Here is a 24,976-nt window from a genome sequence, read left to right as displayed (position 1 = left end):
AAGGTGGGGGAGAGGGGCTTCTGTTTGGGAAATATCAGTGCATACTCACGAGCTGACTTTTTTCCCAAATTGGACTGAATAGAGAATACTTCCTGCCCCACTCGAAATCATCTGCGCAGAAAGATAAAATGGGAGTTAACAAGGGTCAGGTTTATGACAGGGAAAGAAGGCTGCTAATGACCATTATCTATGCCACAGGTTTAACTTCATTACTTTTGCATTAAGTTCTTAATGCCCAAAGCAATAAGCAAACTGAGTCCCGTTGAACTGTAGTAACCTAATCTTCTCTCCAAACGAAATAGAGGGGAAAGCAGAGTCATTTGACATGGCCTTTATTTCATCTTCTCTTTTCCCATCCCCCATTCACATACTAGGCGTGTTGTGAGTTTCCCTTCCTTCTCACAGCCTTTTTCTTTTTTCCCTTTCCTTCCTTCCTGAGTTTTTCTGGCTGTCCAAAGTGGGATTTGGTGCAGGATTTACTCTGATAGGAGGGTTTAGCCTTCCATAATAGTAGGTCCAGGGTTTGTCACATGGAGAAGTCTATCCTGATAATCTCGTAAAGTACAGAATTACGCAAACTGTGTCCGGAATCAAAAGCTTTTCATTTCAGAGGTAAGACAAGCTTAAGCTGGCCATGACATCATGGGTCTCAGTAAGTCAGATCTAGGAGGGCACATTAACTGGGTGTTTTGAAGTGTGATCACACTTTTGCGAGGAGAGTTGAAGGTCTTGGATGATTATATCTGAATGTGACTTGTGGGTATATACCAGCCTTGACTCCAGCCATTGGTTCATCTTCTGCTCATTCTCCAGTTATGGCCCCTGCTGATATTCATGGCTCTGAACTTGCCCCACTAGATGTGCGAACAGTTTAGGCTTGGTGAGCAATGAAGAAACACCAACAGAGAGAACTGAATGTAATTCATGATTTAGAGTGAGATCAGCATTTCCATTGTTTCAGCTCTTTTCCTACTCACCCTCAACTTTGTCAACTTAAAAAATAATGAATTGCCCTCTCCTGGTGTGACCTGCAGACTTTTGCTCTGGAGCTGGAAAAGGAAAAGCCATTGAATAAGAAGAGGAAGCACAAATGGATTTCCCAATATGCGCAATTTCGAGACCAACAGCCTCAGCTTTTGGCAAAGGATGAAATCAACAGGGCATCTTTTTTGGGTTCCCTGACAGAACGAGAGGGAAAGAACCAGTGCTGGCTGGTAACTGGTGAATCTGTCCAAGGTGTAAGAAATATATTATTGCTTAAAGAAAAAGGATCCCTAAGTGATAGGTGCCTGAGAAACATAATAGATTAGATAGATAGAAGAAAATAATATAAACTATGGAGAGTTAAGCAATGAACGTGAAAACCTATGAAAAAAAACCCTATCAGCAATGCAATGTAATATATTACCATAATCCAATATTATATGGTAACCTCCATATGAGAACCTTGCACTCTGAGTAATAAGTGCCGAAGGCTGAACATTTATCTTATGACCTATTCCCTGTTCAAAATGATCAGGGTTACCAGATATTTGGGACTCTTGAGAAAATCGTCCCTCCGTAATAATGTTTCCCTGCTGTATAGCACAAAGGGGTTTAGTTTCCTTGCTCCTTTTTGTCTTGGAAAGGACATACCAATGTTTTGGTTTTTTTTTTTTTTTCCTGTAGCCAGGAAACTGTGGCTACAATAAGGTCCATGAGTATTACAGTAAGGCTTGATACATCAGCCTGACAGCCATCATCTGTTTTAAGAAGTGCTGTCTCCTCTTTACAGACCTGTCTGCCTCCTGACTGCTTGGCTTGACTCTGCGGCTGCTTTTTTGGCTTGTACTGGTCACGGATTCCTCCTCAAGTTGTTAACATCCTCATCACTTTTCTCCCAAATGAGATGTTTCTTGTACTTTTAAAATGAGAGAGTCGAGTGATCTACAGAGCACGTCAATTCAAGTTCCTGGGAATGCCACAAATAGGAAGGAGTGAATGGTGGATCCCACCCCAGGTATATGTAAATGCAAGCAAATTAAATGGTCTCTGTTGTGTCTTTGGTACTGACTTGCTGAGCTTTCCCTCCCTTCCACGGGAGGGAAGGGAGTGTATTCTATCCCTGCACTGGTCTTTTTAAGATTGCTCTCTATCAAACTCAAACGTCTCCCATTTTGATGAGTTTTTGCCCTTTCCCACTACTCATTTTCTTCGTGCTCGTGCTTTTTCCCATCGGTGACATCTCTTGAGTAACAACGTCTCGTGATGTTTTTCAGCTTGCCTGGGATTCACAGAGAACCCAAGTTTATTAAGATATCATTAGTGAGTTCTGCAAGGAAAAAAAAAACCAAAAACAAAAACCCAAAAAGCCTTCCACTCTGATAAAAAACTGACCCCTTCCATAAAAAAAATTGAGAAGAGATGCAGTCTTTTAAATTCTGATTGTGGTCTCCGTTCAGACATGGGAAACAACTTCATTGGATGCCAAATTGGGTATTTAGCTCCTAAATGCCTATTTTTTGAACAAACAAGCTGCTAGAGTTCGGAAGTTCAGGGTGAAGAGGGCTTAGGGAGAACCAACACTATTTTCTAGGAGCATAGAACAGATCAAGGGCCCTTGTGCAGTGAACTATATCTGATTCAACACAGCCTGCAAAATTAAATTTTGTTCAGTTTAAGCATTTAATTACTGCAGATGTTCAGGAGATACTCTGTGAAGCATCACCTACTGGGGCCCTTTGGACAGATGTTGTTTGCTTTGACACTCCATCTGTCACTTACAAATAATCACTGAAGCTTTAACTGGCATAACCCTGCAGGGCTGGCACCAAGGCATGGCATGTAAGAGGTTAAAAATAAGGTCAAGGTTATTGCATGGCATGCATGCTAGAAGGTCAGTGAATGATGATTGCCAACTCTTGCTTGCCACGATCTTCAGCAGAGAGCACTGTATGAATCAATAGACAAATGCTTCTGTTTTGCTTTCTGGAACATCTAATACCAATGATATCAGCCCCATAGCTTGTTAGATCCTTAAATTCAGACTGTATTTTGGTGATGAGCAAGATATGGCAGTAAATAATGGGTATGGTTTAAACCGACTGAAAAACCTGGTCATTTTATACCAACAAATGGATACGTAGTATTGGTGTGGTTGTGGGACACCATTGGGATCTACCAAAAGACAGCGGAGTTATTAATTGGCCTTAGAGAAATATAGTGGCTTTGGGAAGGCATTTTCTTTTTGTGTTGCTGTTGCTCAGGTGTTTGTCCATGTCTCAGGATGAAATTGTGGAGATGATGGGACTAGGTTAGTGAATATGCTTTACCATGTTTGTAATGTCTTGTTAAGTCCAGACTGTTCCTGCTCCTACTATGTCTGAAAAATCTATCAACACTGGGGCTGTAAATGGCCTTAGTAGCGGTGCTGCTGTGATGGAAGTGGGAAGATGTCTTGCTCTGCACTCCCTTGTTGATGGTGGCAGTCAGTTCTTCCCCTACACTGCTGTTCCCAGCTCTGTTAGTACCATGTATTATAAAGCCAAAGCGTACAATAGACCTATGCATTTTGATCCACTGTATAACACTTAATTCTGTATAAATCTGACTTCAAATGCCTCCCAGAAATCCAATCATAAGTTATTGACTTTATTAGCTCTGTGTATAACCTCATAGAGACATCAAATAGGTTTGGTAGGCTGCGGTTTCCATTAACTCATGTTGATTGCTTATAGGTTTGTCCATTTCCATGCTTGGAGGTTCACGTGATTCCTTTGGTTAGTTTGTTTTTATCAGTCTTAGTATCAGAGTAATGTATCTGTTCATTGTGTTCTAAGACACTGGCAGAACATGAGATTTATTTTTCTAGAATCTTCCTTCTTTCAAGGCACACTAAAACCATTTGCTTCCCTGTTTGGGAACTCTTAGGTGGGAATTGCTTAGCCGTGTTGTCTTGAAAAATGTCTTCCTCTGCTAGTAGTCTTTTGCGTTTCAGTGTTAGTTCTAAGCACAAATTCCATTTTAAGATTCCTAATAATATTCAGATTTAATCTATTTTATGCTTAATCATGTGGGCTATATAATTTTCCTTGCTTTTATTAGGTTTCTGCGGTTTGCTAGTGTAGGTTAGTTATTTGACCACTATCATCTCATCTCTTGACTATTTGGTTGTGGCATTTGAGTCTTTTAGTAAGATGTTCGTAGCCAATTCCCAGTCATGTTTGGTCAGTGAGACTGAATTACCCAGTTTCACAAAGCTGAGCGCTTTCCAAGGCACCAAGTATATATTGTTACTAGTTTAGATAGTTTCACCTTGTTTCCTGTAACAAGTGTGATTGACTCAAAATTAATTGTACTTATGTTACCAGTGTTTGTGGGGTGATAAGTTCCTCTGTCAAGAGAAAGTTGGAGGGGTTTTCCACAGCCTGGTGACCTCTCTGCCACCTAGGTTACAGCTAGGATGTTTAGTAATTCTAACGGGGGTTAGCATCAATGTCTCATGGGAGACCTTGAGGTTGGTAGATTATCTTTTCATCTTACATCTCATAAACAACCAGTTTTTGTATTAGTCACCCTGCTTTCTACCATGATGGTAGGGGATGTCAACTAATATGCCATCTTGTCCTTTTATCAGGGTCATCAAGTAGGAAAAGTTTAGGATAGCTTTTTTTTTTAAAAAAAAATTGTTAGTGACTTGATTATGGGTAAAGCCACCTTTTCCACTCCTCATTTTCTTCTGAGACCTGGGCCCTACCTAAGTAGATTACGACCATTGATTTAAACATTCAGTCACGCACATCGTTCTCCAAGGTTCAGTAATAGCAGCTAGGTCAAATTAGTGCTCATAAATGACTAATTCTATTTCCTCTTGTTTATTACCCAGGCTTTTGGCATTGGTGTGTAGTTAATTAAATAATTTCTTCTTCCCATCCTCTCTTTGCATTCAGTGCCTTCCTGACCATAGTCTCCAATGGAAATCCATCAAGGACAAGGTTTACTGATGCTGCTGTTTGTAGATGATGGTTGGGTGCTCTCCTCACCTCCCTGGGGTCCTTCCAAGTGAGAGCTGAGCATTACAGCACAAGAAGCTGTTACCGCCTCTGCTATTCCTGTCTTGCATCTAAACTGAGAGCCGAGAGATGGAGGTCAAGGGCTCCCTTTATGGCTTTTCTTTTGTCCTATAACATACAATCCTGTCTCCATCTCTTCTCTGTCCTCCTGAATTGACAGATTATTGTGCTTTGTCATTTTTTGGTCCCTACCCCCTATTGAAAGAGATGTCTGACTTCAAGGGAGGTGTCTTGTGTCAGGAGATCAATTAGGCTTGTCCAGTGTCCCTTCTGGAGCTTCCTTTTTCTTATATCCTGACTTACGCTTCCATGTCTCATTTCTGTTACTGCTTGTCCTTTATATAGATTTTGTTCTTATTTTCATCTGAAGGAGAATATTTTTTCCCATTAAGCGATGGCTGCTGCTGCTCCTCATCCTAGGATTTAAATAGACTAGCATTTTTTCCCTGTTTTACCAGCACTAAATTCACACAAAATAACAGAAAACTGAGCCCATACGCTGTCAGAGACACTCTCACAGTGTGGCGACCCTCTTGCTGTCACCTGCCACATTTTTCATGCTCAGCCTACAGCTGTGAAACTGTTTCCCCCCCCCCCCCCCACTCTTCGAACAACAAAGTCCAAAGAACACTCCTCAGTTTGATGCCTGTCTCAATTTGCAGAACATCCTTGGACAGAAATAACATTGATAACAGCGAGAGAAGAGTCTTCGTGAAAGCAGCAGCAGCAGCTTTTCATTGCCAGCTCCTCCAGTGGGTCTGAGCTAATACCAGCCATGCTGCAAACTTTCTTTAATTCTTATGGGCCTGTTCCAGAGCCCTCGTATTGACTTCAGGGGCACTGGATCGGGCTGTATGGTAGCTACGGCTTTGCTTTATGACTCAGTATCACTGTCTTGGAACAGTCTCTGCCAGATCAGTCACTTTTTCCATTAAAACATTCTCTGAGGAGAGAAATGAGTGTTCAGCTAGCTGCTTGCTAGCTGAAATGTCTGATTTTTCACTTTTTTTTTTTTTTTTTTATTTTTCCCAAATAACTTTCTCCTCCACCATGAGAAACTTCTGGGTTTCATGTGGGACAATTCTGTGAGTGTCTCAGAGAGCTGCGAATAGCTGCTTGAATCTTTACTGGCTAGCCCTCCTTATTGTGTTTCAATGTTCCTCTTGTCCTTTCAGTACATTTCCATATTGTTACCTGAAATGAGAGGAAACTGATTTTTTTAGGAGTAGAATGTGCAGACCACATTTCCAGTTAATCTTCTGTGATAGCAGTTGCTCTTGTGTGACTAATTGACCTGTGACTAAATAACTATAATAGTAAAATAATTTTAGCGTAACACCATAAAAATCAAACCTAAAATTATGACTCTGTAAAGCAGTATTTGTTACGAGCTGAGCACATACTCCGTTAGAGAAAAGGGAGACTGTTTGCATTACCAAGCTATAGTATATACCTGCCTCTTCCCATAGAAGTGATTGACAAAGGTTGCTTTTTTTGGCTTGTGTTTTTTCTGTTTGTGTTCGTTTTTTGTTTTCTCATGAAGGAGAGACAGAACTGAGTTTTGTAGTCTGACTTTGTGTTTTATTTTGGTTGTTTTGTTGCTGGAGATGATTAAGGGTGTGAAGTTAACCTGCCCGTGTAGCACACCTCCTGCCACTCCGACTTGGTTCCTTTTCTGCTCTGGGATTTTAGTTGCCCATCCATCCATACTGCACTCAAGGCAGTTCAGCCCCAGGAAGGAAGGGGATTTATTTCTCCTTATACAAATCAGCGTGATGGTCACAATTCCTTTCCACCTACTTGCTCTAATAGGCAGGGAGACGTGCAGAGCTATAGAAGGACTTTATCCAACTGGAGAGAATGTGCATATGTATGTGAGAGCGGTGGCTGGAGATACAGAAATGCACAGAGAAGTTGTAGAAGGTGGTAACTGCACCTAGAAATTCATGAGTCGTCTCCTGATATCCATCTGACTATCTTGCACCTTAATGATAGGGAAAGAGAGAAGATTTCTTGATCTGAGAGAATATAGGTAGTGACATAAATGGACATATCTTCATTGTCGTCATGGGAGTCAGGAAAACCCCTGCTAGTCACCCCCGGGAATGCAGACGTTCACTTCTGAGGGGCAGTTGCGTCTGAACAAAGAAAAGTTGAGATGGATGGACTGAAGTCACAGACCAAACCACGGCACACCATGTTGAAGCCAGGCCATGAGTGGAAAGAACTTTCCGCATCTCAGTGTTCAGAAGAATTAAAAAAAGAAGTAAATAAAAAATTATTAGTGATTTGCAGTTTTGCTGCTGTCTGCTCCTCTTGTTGGTTTTCTTCCTCTCTGTTCTAGGAATTCTATAGCAGTGCTATGAGGAATAATCAATTAATGCTTAGAAAGCAATTATAATGATTCCCAGTTTACACATGAATAAACAGAACGCAGCTTAGGTGCCTGAGTCACAGTCATTTTGTGAGTCTGATAGGGCATGGGCAGCAACAAAGAGCCGGCTCAGCACTTGTGCTCTAATTGCTATTTTGCCAGAAAAGTTGGGGCTGGAGATCAAACAGACAGAAATGAGTTATAAAGCCTTCTGAATGCAAAATGCTGTGCACAGTTTTGGTTTTTTTTTAAAAAAAAGTAAAAAGAAAAACTCACTACACTCAGTAGTGATTTCACAAGTACTGCGTAGCTAAGGCAAGATTTGCTTGAGGTCTCAGTGGATGACTGTGGGTTATACCAAGGACAGGATCCAGGCACTGTGACTCTAGTGCTGTGCTTAAGCACAAGACCATCTTTTCTCCCTCTACAAATTCGATATTTTATTATAGAGTACCTTATCATACAAGTCCGTATGTGATACTTTCTCCTGTGTTCAGCCTGAAGCACGGGTAGTGTAGATGCCATTTTTACGTGCATCACGGATGCTAATATCTTGCTTTTATTGGAAAATTCACAGTTTCAGTTCAGATGTGTGGCCTGGTACTGGGATCACTCCTTGGTGTTATTCACAGTTCTGTATGTCCACTGCGTACGTGCCCTTGGTACTGTATGTTCAGATAGGAGAGGGTATGTTATAAGGATCACTCTTTCCTCCTCCAGGGATGAAGGCCTCCACGATGTAAAGCCAGGTCAGGGTGAAGTTCCCCCTTCATGTCTGGGGGCATATTCTTGTTATTTGAAAAGCCACAGGGCCCATATAACTGCAGAAGAACAAGCAAAACCGTTGCTATCCTACTTCATATACTATCAGCCAAACGAGCAAGCCAGCTTCGGAGTCCTCCGGGGTCATTTTATTTTTAGGGCTGATGCCTGAAGCAGGAAGAAAACAGCTTGATCTCCAGGTTCTGCTTTGAGCTTCCAGTGCTGGCAGCAAAAAGCAACTTCTTTTGACGTGTGAGCTGAGTTTAGCCAATGGAAAAAGCTGTATGGGCCAGTGAGTTGCCATATTTTGAGTGTTGCTGTTCAGAAGCACAGCACAGTTCCTTGTCTGTCACAGAGCTGATTTACTTTTGATCTCTTCAGTCTATACTTGACATCCCAGCTGCTTTTTCTGTCTCTTTATTTAATATCAGGCTTTTTCTCTCCATGCTTTTTCAGGTTTTCATTTTTCCTTGTTTGTCTGAAATCCATCTTGGAGACACTTGTTGCCCTGTTCTCTGATCTGTTTTGAGCCTCTGCCAGCTGCTGCTGCTGCCAGTGGATAAAATGACTGAGTCACCACTTTGTGAATTTTGCATTTGCTTGTGGGGTGGCAGAGCCAAGGCCATCATGAACAAATCAAGCAACCACAACAAAGGCCCAAAACACAAACACTGGGACTTAACCTCAAAGCATATGCTGGAGCCCGATGAGGTGACAGCCAGCAAGATGCATACCGAAGGACCTCAAAGCATTACTCAGTCTCAGTCCTGCTTTAACCACATCAGAGACATACACCTCACACAGCTCTGGATCGGGGGCGAGGGTGGAAGGGAAAGGTAGCAGTGACCAAAGGACCTTTTTCCTCCTTCCAGAATGAATTTATCAGAGCAGAGCAGCAGATGGAAAAAAAAATATATATAAGTGTGTATATATATATATACACTCAGGGTTATTGAATGCAGCAAAGCTGCAGTTGAAGAAAGCAGCACTAACTGCAGGAGAGAAAGCCCAGCTTGGCAGAGTGGCTCCTCCTCTCCACTGTCTCGCGTGGCTGTGGGCCCAAACGACTGGTTTGCCTTGCTTCAGCTGGGTCGGGCTAGTCGGGCAGCTCGATTCTGCGCACCAGCATGGCTTCCTGACAGCGATGGCAGTGTCTTGTCACCACAGCGCTTCCCCTGGTTTGGCTTTGGTCTGTACCTGCTCTCGTGAAACTGTCCCAGCGCTGGCTTGCTCTCGGTGGCTGTGTTTTCCTTGTTTCCCATGCTTTCCAAACATCCTGCTTGTTAGCCTAGGAAACGTTATATCAGGAAAACAGACTGTCTCTGGTTGACCTGAAGGGCCAGTGGGTGTTGGGGCTCTTCACACCTCTGTCTGCTGGGACTAGAGCTTGCCAAAAAGTAACTTATACCCTACGAGCCAGCAGTGATTAACTAAACACAGGGTTAATCAGCATGGTGATGCTGAAGCTGGTGGAGGTTTTGTTACTTAATTTTAGCTTGATCAGGGTCACCCCTGTGCTGCCAGCAGTCGTGGGGACATTTAATATAACCCAGCCATCAGGGCTTTGCGGCTGCCTCCAGGTTTGGTCACTTTTGTTGATGGCATGTTTTATTAGGGATAGACAGGGAAAGGCTGAAATGCACTCATCCGATCTGCAAGCAGAGGATGGGAATGTGTCAGTGTGTCGTTTAAAATATCCTGGCCTGTTTGGCTTGTAATAGCCCTATAGTAAAAAGATTTTTCATTCTTTAGCCTCAATGCAAAAGGGAAATGGGTTCCTATTTACATTGTCCCCACAGTGTTTGTGTAATTAATGTACGTGGGGGGTTCTCCCTCCCCCACCCTCTCCCAAGGTAAAAAATGACCTTGTCAAAACTTAGATTACAAAATCTTAGTTACTAAGCAATGGGTAGAGCCCCACTGGGATGGCATCCCGGCTCCTGAAATGGTATGTATAGTAAAAACTAATAAAAATGGTGTCAGAGGCTCTCAGGCTTCCAAGTCCCCTGCTGTGTGACCCCCTGATCCCAATTTATTAGCTGAACCCAGGGAAGCAGACAAACCTTGCTGGCTCCAGACTGGAGGCTCCAAGAAAGGAAATAATGTGAGCTCCAGAGCAGCGGCTCCAGAGCAGGAGGAAGGGAAGGAAGGAAGGAGGGAGGGAGGGAAACCCTCATGGAAAACAGGGGGTCGAGAGTAGGGCTGGAGGGAGCTGCTGACAAGAGCCATCTGAGCAGGGAAGGGAAGGGAAGCTCGCTCTGTGATATCTCAGTACCTTGACGTTCAGATGCTTTAAACATGTCAGAGAGGAAGGGAAGGAAGGGGGTGGGGAGAGCAGGGCTCGTAAGGAGGCAACCAGCCAAAGTTGTTTCCTTTCATGTGTTAGCAGCGTGCTTCGGTCTGAGATCACCTTGTGCTGGTGACGGAGGATTTAGCAGCTGGGGGTGGCAGATGGAGTGGCAAAGAAAGTGCCCTGTGGGTCAGAGGGGGATGCGCCTTCCCCCTTCCCACTCCCCAACTGCAAGAATTTTCTCTTTAAAGCATTAAAGGCGATGCAGCTCCTCACGCTGCTGCTAACCCCCTGGATTTCCTCCTTGGTGTGCGGTACACATAGCAATTAAAGCATGTTGCACAAGGGGAGTGTGTTTCTTCTTATTTTTTTCTTTCTTTTTTCCCCCCTTTTTTTTTTTCTTTTCTTGAAAAGCTGCCAAAGCAAAGTGATATTGATGAGGATGGCTCGCTTCGATTAGCAGAGGCTGGCTAAGAACAGTCACCTCCAGCCCGTTTCCCTCCCCCTTTTCTGCCTCGGACAAGAAATCTCAGTATTTTCTCTGCTTTCAGCGGTTGTCTGTCTGATCTGCGCTTCTGATCTCTGCCCAAATCGAGCTTAAGTAGGGGCAAGAAGCGTAACAATAACTCTCCTTGTTTAATGCCAACCGTTGCATTTGAAGTGCTTTGGCTTCCCAAGGGTGATCTTATCAGGAGAAGGCATTGCGCTTTTTTAAAGGCATGATTATGCAGTAAAACGGCTAATGATGAAAATGAAGGGATGAAGGCCCTGTGGAAGGTAAGAATATGGCAATAGAGCAGGCCTGTCCCATTTGCCAAGTCTTTATAGATGTGTAATTTGCTATTTGGAAATGGATCTGGGGCTTCCTGGGGAGGGACTGGCCCAGTGTTTCTCCTACTCCGCGACCTTAATGTTTGTTTCTATGAGCAAACAAAAGGGCAGGCCCGTTGCTGGGGCTGCCTTAGTGCCCTCTGGCTTGTACGAAAAGGGTTGTGGTTGTACTCCCGCTTACCTGGAGGTATTTGGAGAAATACCCCTGGATGTAAGACCACTCCAGATAGCAAATTTGGGGGCTGGAAAAACATGTGTGTGCAGGCAGGTTTTCTCCTTCATGCTATTAGGAAACAGGCTGCAGCTCTATAAATCTGGGTTTTCCTGGCTCTGTTTTGTTTCTTTTTAAACTGCTGCCAGGGTGATCAGTTTAAACAACCGCACCATTTGTGTTTTCCATAGTTGAACATAGGAATTTTGAAGTGTTGTCTAAAGGAAAGATACGTAACATACTCCTCTCTCCTTCCTTAGCTGTAATCAGCCCGAGTCTGACGGCTCGCAGAGGTCCTTGGTAGAGGGTCAAGATGTACGTTCTCCCCTGATACACGCTGAAACCTGCATCCAGACTTGGCTCCGGAGTTGCTGTTGATACATCAAGGAACCTGAAATGCCACTGGTTATCTGCAGCTTGGCGTTTGCCTCTCTGCCATGCAATGAAATCCCTGTGCCACGTCTATGTGAGCGAAAACAGAGGAGGAAGCATGGTTCCAAACAGGAAGGCCTCCCTCCTCTACGGGCTTCAGTGAGAAGCAGCCTCAAACCTAAACTAATAACATAGTCACGCTGTTTTGGGGCACGTGTTAGGCTTTCTGCTGCATGTGGATGCATCGTCTGGATACTATACTGGTCTGGGGATAGCTGCACGGTGCAGCTGTGTCCTACAAGTTCTTCCTGAGGTTTGGGAAGGGGAAGGAACCTCCCTTGGATGAGTGCTATTGTGCGGTTTGGTTGTGGTGGAGTCTCAGTATCCACAATTTGAGGGTAACAGTCCTTTTGCCTCCCTTGTGTGCTGAAGTGGTGTAGGGGTGGAGAGTCTGAGTTCTACTTAATGGGGATCCCCCCCCATAACCTTGGGCAAGGTGAACTCACTGCATGACCCTTGCCATTTGTGGCTGAGGTGTCATTTTTCTTAAGATAAGCTGATATTCTGTGCATTGTTGGACGACTTTTATCTTACCATCACAGGCAGAGTGCACTTTAAGTGTGAAGGGGAACTGCTTTGCTTTATAACTTGGGTGTGAGGATGGATTATTTTGGAGGAGGTCATGGGAGAGTGAGAAAAGTTATGATCAAGTTGTGCCCTCTGGAATATGCTGCAGGGTGAAGATGTGGAGAGTGATATCTTCACTTTTCTTCCTTTCCCTTCTTTGCTGATGATTCAGAGCAGAAATGACCTGGGTCATTTTATGTCAGTAAAGATGCTGGGCTGATCTGAAACAAAAGGCGAAAAGCAAGTCACTGTTTCAAGTGCATTTGTGGTTCAGTTGAATGAAAGCCCAGTCTTGCCAACTCATGATTTGATCATCAGTGCCGCAATGCATAGTCCTTTCTTATAGCTCCAGGTCTTGAGTTATGGAAGGTCTTAAAATATATTCTACCCAACCCCCCCTCTTCCCCCGTAGGTTTCATTATTTCAAAGAAAATATAGGAAACGTGACCTCAGTGTACCCTCAGGACTGAGGTACTGGAAGGCAATGGATTAAAAACTGGCTCAGATTGTGAAGTGAGAAGACGGTGATATACAGTTCATATAAAAAGATAAAGAAAAAATGGCTTTTCAGTATTGCTAGCTCAAACTTTGAACGATACAAGTGAAGTTCCAGGATTTGGGATCTGAAAAGGACCTTCAAGTCACCTATTTGTAGCTCTATGGATGAAGCTGAGTGGGTGGGAGATGAATTTGTAGAAGTGACATGGAGATCTGCATTGCAGATGTGAAGGCAGGAGAGCAGCTTTTGCAACTTTTTACCAGCGCTGTGGTCTCGGTCACATTTGTATAAATCCAGAGGAATATGGTTGTCGTGTGTGAGCTGGTGATTTCTTCCTATATTGTGGACCAAACCAAAAAATGTGAAAAGAGATCCTCTTGTGCCTGCCTCTGACTCAAAGTGACAATCAGTGGTTTTTTTTTTTTTTCTTCCTCTTTTTTCCTACTTTTCTAAAAACTAAGGTTTGATTAAGGGGGGTGGTGGAAAAGTTCAAATCTGTGTTCACAGTGGGACACTGAAGTATCCTTATTGGAACTGAAGGAAGGTATATGCATACATGTAGTGAATACGTTGTTTGATTGCTGTCAATGCTGTTGGATATTTACGTGTAGGGTATATCCCCACACAGAAAATGCATTAACCGATATACTACTTTAAGTTGCATATGGATTTGGAAGTGTGGCAAATGCAGTCATGTGATGCCAATGAACAAAGAAATACTCAAACGTGAATGAAAAATCTCATACTTCCGTTCCTGACCTTGAGAACAAGCTTAGGGGCATGAAAGGTATTTTGTCTCTTCCTGGTATATCAGTTGGTCTAGTAAAAGAGATTTCCTTGGAAAGGAAAAAAAAAGATGTATTCTGTAGTCAGTAACTTATGGGCTGGTTTGTGGATGGCAGCAAAGGGCAAGGTTAGGTTAGACTATAGCGGGGACATTTGCTAGGGTACGTTTGCTGACAGTGATTGGAGCTGTCAATGAGAATGACACCGTCATTCAGTGTCACCTGTATGTTTAAAACATGCTCTGTGAATTCGGCTGTGAAGCAGGCCAGAGAAGATATAAAAGACGTGAAAGGAGTATGGGAGCTTCTCCCTAAGGTGAGATTTTGGACGCAATAACCTGTTTGTGTCAGACTGCGTTAAAGTAAAGAGGTTAATACCTGTTTTGGTTTTTGCCATTAATCCTGCCTCTGATTTCCACTTAGGTATATTTATAAGTTTGCCATGTAGTGCCAAAGGGACTGGTCAGAGGTCAATTTAGCAAAGAAAAAAAATAAAAAAACCCAGTGAATCCATCCTAATTTTAGTGTAACTTGACAGATGAAGCAGAAATGTTGGCGCCGCTACAGAGCAAGATAGTGCTGATCCCTCCTGCCCTCGCCCATGTGTAAGACAACAATTTGGGGCATGGAAGCAGCCGGGGGTCGGGCTCCTGTGATGGCAGGAGCTCCCAAACCCTGCTGAGCTCCTGTGAGCACTGCAGAGCACGTGCTGCCTCGTGCATGGCAGAATACCCTCTTCTGCTTTGGGGTGTGAGCGTGGTGGGGCACTAACTTACTCTGGAGGGTGCGTTTCTGTTCCATTTTTTAATTTTAAATATAAATTTCTTTGTTTTAACAGAGAATAACTTTCTTGGTTTAATTGGCTAGGTTTTCTTAAATCGGGCCTAATTTATGAGAAGATCAGGAAGCCCTGGCCTACGCTTTGTTTCCTCTAGTTCAAACATAAGGGATAAAACCAAAGGGCAAAGCTGGCCTTGGGGAAGGGAGAATAGCGATTTCAAAGTAATCATTTTATCTACACAAACGTTGCACTCCATAGTCCCAGCCAGAACCTGCCACCTTTCCAAAGGGAGCGCGTCTGAGATGTAGAGAGCTGGAAAGATGAGAGGGGCAGAAAAGCCAAAACCAGGACAAGAATAAATACTGGTTACGCAAGGCCTGAAGTGGAGGGAGCATCTAGTGATCAGGCTGTCGAGCCTTGGATCTATAAATAATAGTGCCCTGTTTATTCCCTTCGGGGCCCCATTGTCAAAAAGTCTCTTTTTCCCCCTGGTCAGCCAGAGAGAGACAGACACGGTTTGTGTGAGTGAGAGCCAAGCACGTGCCCCTTTCCCAGGGCTCGTCAGAGCTGTGGGGATGTGGGTATGACGGGGAAAGGTGCATTTCAAACAGACCTTTTCAGGAGGTGAACTCAATGTCACTTGAAAGAATCAGATGATATACAGCATCTGTTTATGGGCAGAAAAGCAACATCTTTCTCTGTCTTTCTGTAGTATACTTAGGAGAGACATAATAGCCTGGTCATGTGCTGGAAAGAAGTGACTCATTTCATATTGGGTCAAAGTGAAACTAATGTATTACTCATTTTCATGCAACTCTAGTAAATTGTACTTATTAAAAAGGGGGAGCGGGGTGGAGGAGGGACAATTGCCTAAAGTCCAACCAACATGTACTAGGAAATTAATTTAGAAATATGGTTGACCTCAGCTTCCTCATAATGAAAATCTGCTGACAAATCTTGTGATTTTGTTTCTCTTTTTAAAGTAGCCCTCAGCATTGCTAGTAATTCAGGTGTCGGGACCAGCAACTGATTCAGATCTTGGCTGGATGATTTTGCCATTGTTCTTCCAAAGAAAGGCTCCAGGTTCAGTCGTCTTCTGGGCTTTCTGCACAGCTTGTCGCTAAAGCATCTGAGACTGACCCCATTGCCGAGGTCTGCTGGTGGGGTGTGAGAGCTCTGCAGGCTGCTGAGCTGTGAGCACGGCCTTAGCGGCTCTGAGCGTGGCGGTTGCTCGTTCTTCTGACGATACTAAAATCCTGTGAGGTGTCCACGCACCAAGGTAGGCGTGATCCCTGCCTCACAGCCCCTCGTTGAATTTTTGCTGACTGTCTTCTTCTTAGAGCAAATAATCCAAAACCCATTCTCATTCCCAGCACTATTTATCATTGAATTCTGATTAAGTGAAGCCCCGTATCCAGAGGAGCTAGGAAAATGGCAGCAATTTTCAATTAGAATATCCAGAACAACCTTGTCACCTCTTTCATAATCATTGCTTTTATTTTCAGAGGTTAAATAAGATCATTTTTAACAGCACTGAGTGCTATTTTTCTTCAGCCATGCTTGCAGTGCGTATGTGTAGAAGCCCCACGCACCACTAAGCTGCGATTAACGTCAGAGAGAGGGCTCTCTGTTCTCCGGTGTCCCATTTGTCCATCAGTGATTTCCATTCGCATCTGCTGAGTTCACGGAATGGGAAGGGCTGTGGTACCTGGGAGAAGCACGCTGCTGGGCACCTTACCCTCCTCCTCCTCCCTCTCTCTCCATGAAGTTTATGGAGTTAGGATGGAGCCGGTGACTTTGTTGCCGGTGTACGAAATGCCACGGCATCGCCTTTGCTCTCCAGCAGCTGCACCACAGGGTCACTGCACTGGGAGAAATCAAACTTTATCTGATGTGGATTTTGGGGAGAGATTGACTCAGGAGGGGGCTAAGGAGAATAGATATATCATAAAAGGGAATTATTTTTTTTGCTTGTGCTTTTTTATGGGTTTTGAGTGTGCGTGTTTATTTTCTAAATCACTCTTCTGGCCGTTTCTTTTCACAAATGGAAAGAAAGGAGCCTGGGAGAAAGCAAAGCTACTAAAATAATTGGAGTGATTCTGGCTGGTTTAAGGGTGGGCAGATGCCTCTCTGAAACGGGAGAGATCTAATCTTTGCCCTTTGGTCAACTAAGCTGTAAAAAGCGCTTACACTTCTGGAAACAAAGACTGAAAGCAAACCTAAGTAGAGCCCACGGAGTCCTTCAGCTCAAGGGGTTTCAATAGACTTGTCTTAGTGACTATGTGAGAGAGACTGGTTAGGAAGCACCTGGAAACTTATCTAATTTTTCCAGCTATTCCGGTTCATCTAATGAAAGATCTTATTTCTGCCTACAAACACTGTTGTGCCTAGGTTTTTAGATCCTCAGTGCTGAAGCAAAGCGCTGCAAGAAAAATATTTATGAAACAAAATGGAAATATGGTTTCCTCCTGTTGTCAGTCCCACCTTTACCCCAGTTCTGAGAGGGCTATGAGATGTTGTGCTTTATTAGTGCTTGGGTGATGATGGAAAAAACTATTATTTTCTTTTTCAAGGCGTTGTATTCACTTTGCTACTTTGGCAGTTAAAAAAAAAAAAAAGGCGGCTGAGGTTTGCTGGTAGGTAAACTATGACATGTTTTCAGAGGCCTTGGTGTGTAGCATAGCATTTTTGATATATATTTAAAAAAAATCAGATTTCCATTGTTGCATTTCTAATTAAAAACTCAGTGAAATATGGAAAGTTTTATAGCAGAAAAAAAAAGAAAAAGGATTAGTAACATAGATGACTTGTAGCTGCAGAAAGTAGCTGTGGAGACTTAGGCAAAGTGAAATCAGATTTCGACAAATTCACTGCTTCTTTATGAAAATGACATCTATGAGTCAGCAGAACAAGCTCCTCTCTCATCTGAAGATGTTCATCTTGGACATGTTCACAGCTGCCGTGTTTCCAAACCCCGGCGAGGTGTTGCTGGTGGAGGGATGGGGCGCAGCTCTGCTGGCGGCCGCAGCAGCGGGGCTGGGACCGAGCACACGGCTCCCCTCGATGCTTGCGGCAGAGCGGTGCTGGTGGTGGCCGTGAGAGAGTGGATGGAGTGCTCCGCCTGGGATGCTCCGCTGATTCATCGGGAGCTGCTCCGCACAAGCCCGGGGTCGCAGCTCGTTCAGCTGCCTGGCACGGACCACGCTTACCCCCTCTCATACGCACCAACGGGGCAGCCCTGGCGGTCAGAGCAGTGGGGACCGGGGTTCACAGCAGTGGGATTTTGTATTCTGGTTGTGGCTAGAGCTGCACCGACCCTTTGTTAAGAAATCTTTTATTTTTTTTTTTTTTTTAGTGCTGTGGAATTACGCCAGGCATCTGACTTACTCTGTCAGCCTTTCCTTGGCAAAGCAGCCTCACCTCCCCAGCAGAGTGACTCAGGATGCTCGTCTTGCTGGCTAAGGCTTTCTCTCCCTTCCTCCATGTCACTGCCGTACACCCTTTCCCTCCCTCCTCGCTGCTGCTCCCTAGCATTTTTAGCAGCAGAGCTCGTTGAGAAACACGACCATCTTCTTCGGTGTTGATCCGTCTTTGACATTTTCTGACCCGCTCTTCTGAGACGCACTTCACTGATCAGAATCTCAAACAAGCTCCTTCACCCACTAATGCGGTGTTAAGACGATCAGCGCTCAAATCCCCGAGATCTCTCCTTCTTCACAGAGGTTAAAGGGAATCGTTTTTGAAAACTTTAGCTTTCCGCCAAGTTAAAAGGGAGGAGATCAATGGGATCTGTGCAGTCCTGATACGGTGCCCTGGAGGTTACGTTCCCAGCCTGCTGATAGCATCCAGGCTGCAGAGCCCTTCCACTGCTGTCTGAATGTGTCCCATCTGGAAAGGTTCAGGAAAAACCACGTGGGTGGGAAATGCAGAATTGCCTCAGGTAGGAGGTTTTACAGGAATTTTTGGCAAGGAAGCTGCTAGGTAGCCTGTGATCATCACAGCTCTAGCAGCCCTGGGATTTATAGGGCTGTTTGGCTGCTGCAAAGTGAGACCATAATGACTTACACCAAACCCTGAGAAGAGCTGATGATGTCATCAACCACCATCTGCAGAAGTTCTTCTCTGACATTGCTGTCCCATGGTGGCCACGTGTCTCCCTGCGTTGCCTCCAAGTGCCCAGGAGCTGGCTGCACCAGCAGGATTTTGCAGGTACCCAGGATCCTGAGACTGGAGAATTCACATATTTTTCTTGAGTTACCAAATCTAGAGAAGGCTAATCTCTCTTTATTCACTTAGGCATCGGACTGTCCAGAGGTCCTAGTAAAAGAAAACCAACAAAACACCACAAACAAACAAACAAAAAAAAAAAGGCGGGGGGGGGCGGCGGAGTATGACAATACTTTACAACAGTGAATTTTGACCATTGTTTGCCAGTCTTTGTGAGTGTTTTTCCTTTGTTCTTAGACTCGTGATGGAGCAGACAGTCCCCTTGACTGATGTTAGGTGGAGGCTGGATTTCTGGGGTTTCCCCTTTGCCGGTAGTTTCTTTGTGTGGCCAGTTTATTCTGCTTTTATTTGTTAGCAGGAAAAGGCTTTATATGTTGACATCAGAGTCTTTTTGCACTTTACAATATGTGTCTGTTCACTGATTAAATTTCTGAGAACATCAGAAATGCAGGGTTACCTGCAAGCTGTGCAGGTCAGCCCCATGGGGCTGCAGATACCTGAGAAATTACTTCATTGACGTTACAGGTGGATGTTACGTATTTTGTCATGCAGTGGAAAGGAGACATTCACTTATCCCAAACTGCAGGTTCAGGAGCTCAGAGACACACAGTCCATGTGGCTGTATTGTTGCTAATGACGATTGCGCATCGTCACGAGTGATCGGCAGGAGCTTGGGGTGTAACTGCAGGGCACCCTGTAGACTGGCAACAATCCAGGCTAATTGCAGTCACGTTGGATGGAGAAGCATGTCCTAGCTATGGCAGTGCCATGTATAGGAATGTATTTCCTAAATGCATTCTTCTTGTTCTGGACATCTTTGATAGTGATAGCGGTGCTTCACGTTGGCATATTCTGGCAGTGGGGAATTTGATGTTAAATTGCTGTGCCTTACAGCTAAAAACGTTCTGCTTTGACCAGCAGCTAGTTGGTAATACCCGATTGCTGCTGGTCCGGGGTGGTTGGCACTCTGCTCTCCAGAGTTGACACCATCTGAAAATACCAGGCATGAACTTCTTATCCTTTCCCATTCTCTTATTTGCAGCCTGGTGTTGGGCGCGGAGGAGGTCACTTGGGTCCTGCCACTGGGTGCTGTGAGCTGTAGGCAGCGTACGGGGTGTGAACTCAGCCGAGAGGTCCTCCAGGAGCTCGGCTGTGCTGGGCAGGGACTCGCTTAAGCCTGGCTGGTGCATCCCATGGCTCTGGAGATGAGCATGGCTGGCTGCCATCTCAGTGTAGTTTGTGTCCCCTCCCCTGGCCAGCCCTCAGTGAAATCTGCAGTGTCTTCTCTCCCCTGGTACGTTGGCTGGGTGTCAGGCCGTGGTAGGGTGCTGATGTAGCTGGCCTGACGTGGGTGCTGGGCACAAATGTGGGAAGAAGATCTTAATACAGGGCTGTGTCCCAGGACTGTGGGATGTGAGATAAGCGTGGGTGGGAAAGGGCTGCAGGACAGGCATCAGTGTGCAGCGTAGGGCAGTAGGTGGACATCCCAGGAGCTCGTGGTCTGGGTATAAGCAGGGCCCTTCACTGGGGCAACCTATGGGAATGTGAGCTTGTGGTGTGAGGGTGTACCCTAGGAGGTGGTGAGCTCACGTGCCTCTCTTTGTTGTTGGTCGCTTAAGGGCGATCTCTGCTAACCACGTTGTGAAAAAAAAAAAAATAAAAAGACAAACGGTAGAGACTAAATGTAGTTTGAGCTAGTCAATGGCAACAGAAATAGGGGGATTTATTTAAATTGAACTGCATTTGAAAGTCTATTTTAATCTAGTCCCTGTGCTCCATTCATCATGTTGCTGTCTGGGCATCGTTTTCAGGGCTGCTGACCCCTGAGGATGCAGATGCATGTGCAGAGCTGGGAGCGCGTTTCCACCATGTCCATGTAGGCTCTCCTGTTAAAACCAGGGCTGAGCTCCTTAGGGGAAGGGAGCGAGGGGCACCGAGGAGCCCCACCAGCTGTGTTTGGAGTAATTCACGTGCACTCGGGTCATGCCCGACTCCCAAATCCTGTCTCTTCTGTTCAGATTAAGGCTAGGACCGATTAGTAGAGGGTAGAGATGGGGACTTGAAGGCAGAAATCTGGTTTCTATTTCAGGCCGTGCCACTGCAACATGCTTTTTAAGAGGGCTGGTGGATTATGTGTTTCCCACAACCAAAGGGAAATGTACTCAAAAGGGAGTGTTAAAAGGCAGCCAAGGGAAAGAGGAAAGGGGCGATGTGATCTGATACCCGCTGACCTCTCTTGTATAGCCATATCTCCCCTTCTCTTGGGTACCCTGAGAAACACACAACCCTCTGCAGAACGGATGTTCTCTGAATATTCTCCCCCACCCCCTTTTTTCCCCTTCCTTTATCCCTTGATCTGTTTAGAAATTCCCATTTGTTTGCCTCTCTGGTTTCCATAACCTCACTGACACTGGAGCAATGAGGAAAACCCAGCGTTAGCGGCTCAGCAGTGGAAGTTCAGCTCAGTCCAGCTGTGGGCAGTTCAGTCTTTGCTTTTCCTTTGCTTTTTTGTTTTGTTTTGGTTTGGTTTTTTTTCCACTACTGTGTCCATTTCTGCAGAAGCAGCTGACACCTTAGTCACAAGATCAGAGTCACAGATCTACTAAGCTCTTAATACCTAGTTGTATGTTTGTGTGTGCGTTTTCTTTTTCAGGGTAAGTACATATTTTAAGGATGGAATAAGAGTTTGTCCAAGAATCAACAGTCCACAGGGAGCCAACTAGTCTAGCAGCCAAGGCTTGTGCTGTTTCCTTGAGGTTTTGGGGATGAGTTGCTTGCCTGTCCTCTTACATAAAAGCATAGCAAATTGTCAGAATAAACACATTTTTAAATATACGACAACATCAGTCAGAGCTTAAGAGAAGCTCATTGGCTGGAAAAGAGATCAAGGCAACCGGGAATTTGGATGACCTGACCGAGGCGTTTGCACTAAAAGGTTCTTTTTCATTCACTGGAGCTAGTAATTTTTTTTTTCTTATTTTTTATTTAGGTAACCAGCCAGGAAAGAAATAAAATATCCTCTTCCTTCCTCCAGGCAGTGAAGCTGGAATCAGAATCCTATTGCATTATTTTATAATTTTTTATTATTTTTTTTTTTTGCTGAGGATAGATTGCTACTGAGTGTGAGTCCTTCCTCAGAGCATGCTGGAGAAGGAGCCAGCGTGCAGCTCTGCTGTCTGGGGTGGTTCAGGGCTCACCGATTCCCAAGGCGTGGTTAATTTAGGTTAACTGTGGTCATCTGGGGATGATACCCCCGGTTTTGCAGTCCGGGTTAGGTCAGCTTTAATCAGCCCTGCCTGAGGAGGGAGCTCTGGCGGAAGTTCCACCAAGCAGAAGAAAAGCCTTAATAGCATTACTTTTTGGTCGAGCTGCATGACATTTTTGTACAGTTGGTTGGCCACGTGGGGAGGAGAGGTCCTTGCAGCTATTCTTTCTCAAGAGGTGCCCTCAGGACTCTTCTGGGACAATTTCCTGCTCCCTGGGCATTGCTAGGTTTGCCGGTGTCCCTGCGATTCCACCTGGGCTGGGGGAGAGGCAAGGTGGGACAGCTCGTTGAGTCATCTTCCCTACGTACCCTCAGAGCAGCAGGGCGCTGTCTGTGACATAAACACAGAGGAGTTGTCTATGAAATTTCATTAAATTTACAGGCAGCGATTGTTATTCCAGAGCAAGGAGAGGAGATGGAAAGAGGCTGAGCTCCAGCTAGGAATTGGCTAGACTAGTTCTTGGATTGTTTTCCACGCTGTGGTTATCCTTATCTGCATCTGGAAACTGGAGTGTGTTGTATGTGTTTGTAAGAGCAAGCGGATGTGTGAAGTGTTCTGGCAAAGCCAGAAATCTCATTTTCCCTTCAATGTAATGCGGCCTGATTAGATTGTTATTGACACGCTGAGAACCTGCTAGGGTTGTTACATCTCTGTGGAAAGGCATCTGTCTGTTCCTCTCCTCCCTTCTGCCTGGAAGGATTGCTGCAGAGCTGGAAACGGGAAGGACCTTTCAGACTGCAAATCCAGCTGTGAAATGAATCTGTTGGGAAAGCACGGTGTGCCCGCCAGCTGACCAGCAGTTTGACAATGTATGTGGAACTGTAAGCCAATTAACAGCAGTTTGGAACAATTAGTAATTCCCTAATGGGGGAAGAGGGGAGAAGAAAAAAGAAAAAAAAAAAAAGAAGGAAAAAACCTCACAATAAAAACCTCAAAACAAAACTGCTGTAGTTTGCTGGATGTTTTTTCATCCTGTAGATCATTGCGAACAAGAGTTACCGGCAGCATTTGGGTGACCAGACTTGTCTGACTTGCTGGCACCATGCCAGAAATGTGCAGTGTTGCGTGACCTTATAGATCTTCGATTGTTCAGGCCAGAACGGGGAGGTGTGCGGTGTCTAGAGGAGGCCGTGCAGTACTGACTGTGCGGAGGGACCTGACCGAGCTGCTCCCGCTGCAGCATCCGCAGCTGGGTGACGTGGAACTCCACCTGATTAATTTGGGCAGCTTGCTGGGTTAGCATATCTATACTGCTCTTGGTACTCAAGCTAGCTTGTTCTGAATTAGCTTGGGTATTTCCACATAGCATTGCACAGTGACTTGTAGTAAAACCAGGAGAAGGTATGGACTAACTGGCTTCAAGAATGTTCTCCTTCCCAAAGATGGCTCTTGTTAGCTTTGTACCATGAGATGGTCAGATAATGGCAATTCTCACATTCAGAGTTTGCCTTTGCGAAAGGCAGCGAGAGTCAGTCAAAATATCTGGGGTGCTGCTATCTTTGATCACAGCTGACCCAACGTCAAAAATCCTCATCTCGAAAGCTCTCTGAACATGGATTTGTCTCCAGGAATGATTTTGGGTTCTGTAAAATTGCATGTTTCAGTGAAATGATATTTTCTTTGCGCCAGCTTATTTATTTTCATCATAATTGTCTCCCAGTAATGCCTCCTATTCATTTGCTGGATCCACTCGTCTCGCATCTTGTTCTGACTCTGAGTGCTTTTTAGGGTAAGCCTGCCTTTCAAGAATACGCATGATTGGTACCATAGGAATAGTTTTCATGTGCTTGCAAGAAGTGCATTGCTAAGCAAAGTAAGCAGGGAAGCTAGGAGAGATGAGTGGAAAATAACTACGTGAAGAAGAGGAAAGAATTAAAATAGATGGCAAGGATTTAATCAAATAAACAAAGGTCCTTTTTTAAAACGTCTTGCCTTTTTTTTATTTTTTTTTTTTTAAATAATCTCAATCTTATAATGATTGCACTGGCCAACCCTTGATACTTTTCTGTCTGATTAGAGCTGGGTTGTAGTGGCCATGATGAGTTACCACAACAGTCTATTATTGGCATTGTTAACTAGTGTCCCTCATTAAATTAAACTAAAAGGGGCAGGGAAGGGAATCTTTTCAAGGTGTTCCTCATCTTATAATTATTTAAATTTATTTTAAAGGATAAATTTATTATAATTTATCAGAACGTCCTTGTCCTGAGCTCTTCAGTTTGGGGTTTTTTTTTTCCCTTCTTCTATAAATTCATGCTTTGAGGAGAGTTAATTTACTATGCAAAGAATTTTTGAAGGTCATATTCAGTGCCATTAGCATTGTACAGAGGATGTTTGAGAATAGCTGTTTGTCTGTGCAGGTATTTCTGTGGCTCTTTGTTGCTCTATGTACCAAGTGGTATTTATCTACCAAAACACTAGGCACCTTTCTGTCCACTGCGTCTAGATACTAGAGGTGAAATTACCGTGTATTAAAACACAAAGGTATCAGAAGGGAGCTCTCACTTTCTTCAGTCCTGGCCTGCAAATCTATAAAGGAGGCCAATTAGATGTGGGTAGAGAAGGAGCTCCAGAAGGGCTGAATCTTTGAAGGAAATACTGCTTTGGGGAGTTTGGTAGAAATATGATCTGCATGGACTTGTTTTGTCTTATCATTCTGCAAAAGTCTAGCGAGAAAGTAGGTGACATGTTTCTGCATTTGCTACAGCAGATGAGTTTTCTTGAGGACACAGACCCATAAGGTGACAGATTTCTGTCCAGTGATTGGGGAAAAATAGTTTTCTTCCACATAGCACAGGAGTAGAAACCATGCGAAAAAATACTTAAAGTTTCTCTCTAAAAGGTTTCTCTCAAGATAATAGCTCTTGACCCGGGATTCCTGTAGACCTTTGAGTACTATG

The 24,976-nt window shown here is 44.4% G+C and overlaps 1 long non-coding RNA gene across 3 annotated transcripts in view; it reads left to right on the top strand.

Annotated features, from left to right (window-relative positions):
- LOC141750245 (uncharacterized) overlaps positions 1–24,976 on the top strand; it is a 215,827-nt gene that overhangs the window by 112,204 nt on the left and 78,647 nt on the right. Inside the window, exon 1 of one of the 3 annotated variants that reach the window (XR_012589617.1) lies at positions 1,476–1,999. The exons of the other annotated variants lie outside the window; for them this stretch is intronic. This is a non-coding gene — a long non-coding RNA (uncharacterized LOC141750245). Of the gene's footprint in view, positions 1–1,475; positions 2,000–24,976 lie in introns of those variants that run through there. 3 annotated transcript variants of the gene reach the window in all.

Source organism: Larus michahellis, chromosome 12 (assembly GCF_964199755.1).
Source record: "Larus michahellis chromosome 12, bLarMic1.1, whole genome shotgun sequence".
Taxonomy (NCBI): Eukaryota; Metazoa; Chordata; class Aves; order Charadriiformes; family Laridae; genus Larus; species Larus michahellis.
This window is presented reverse-complemented; position numbering and strand designations above follow the sequence as displayed.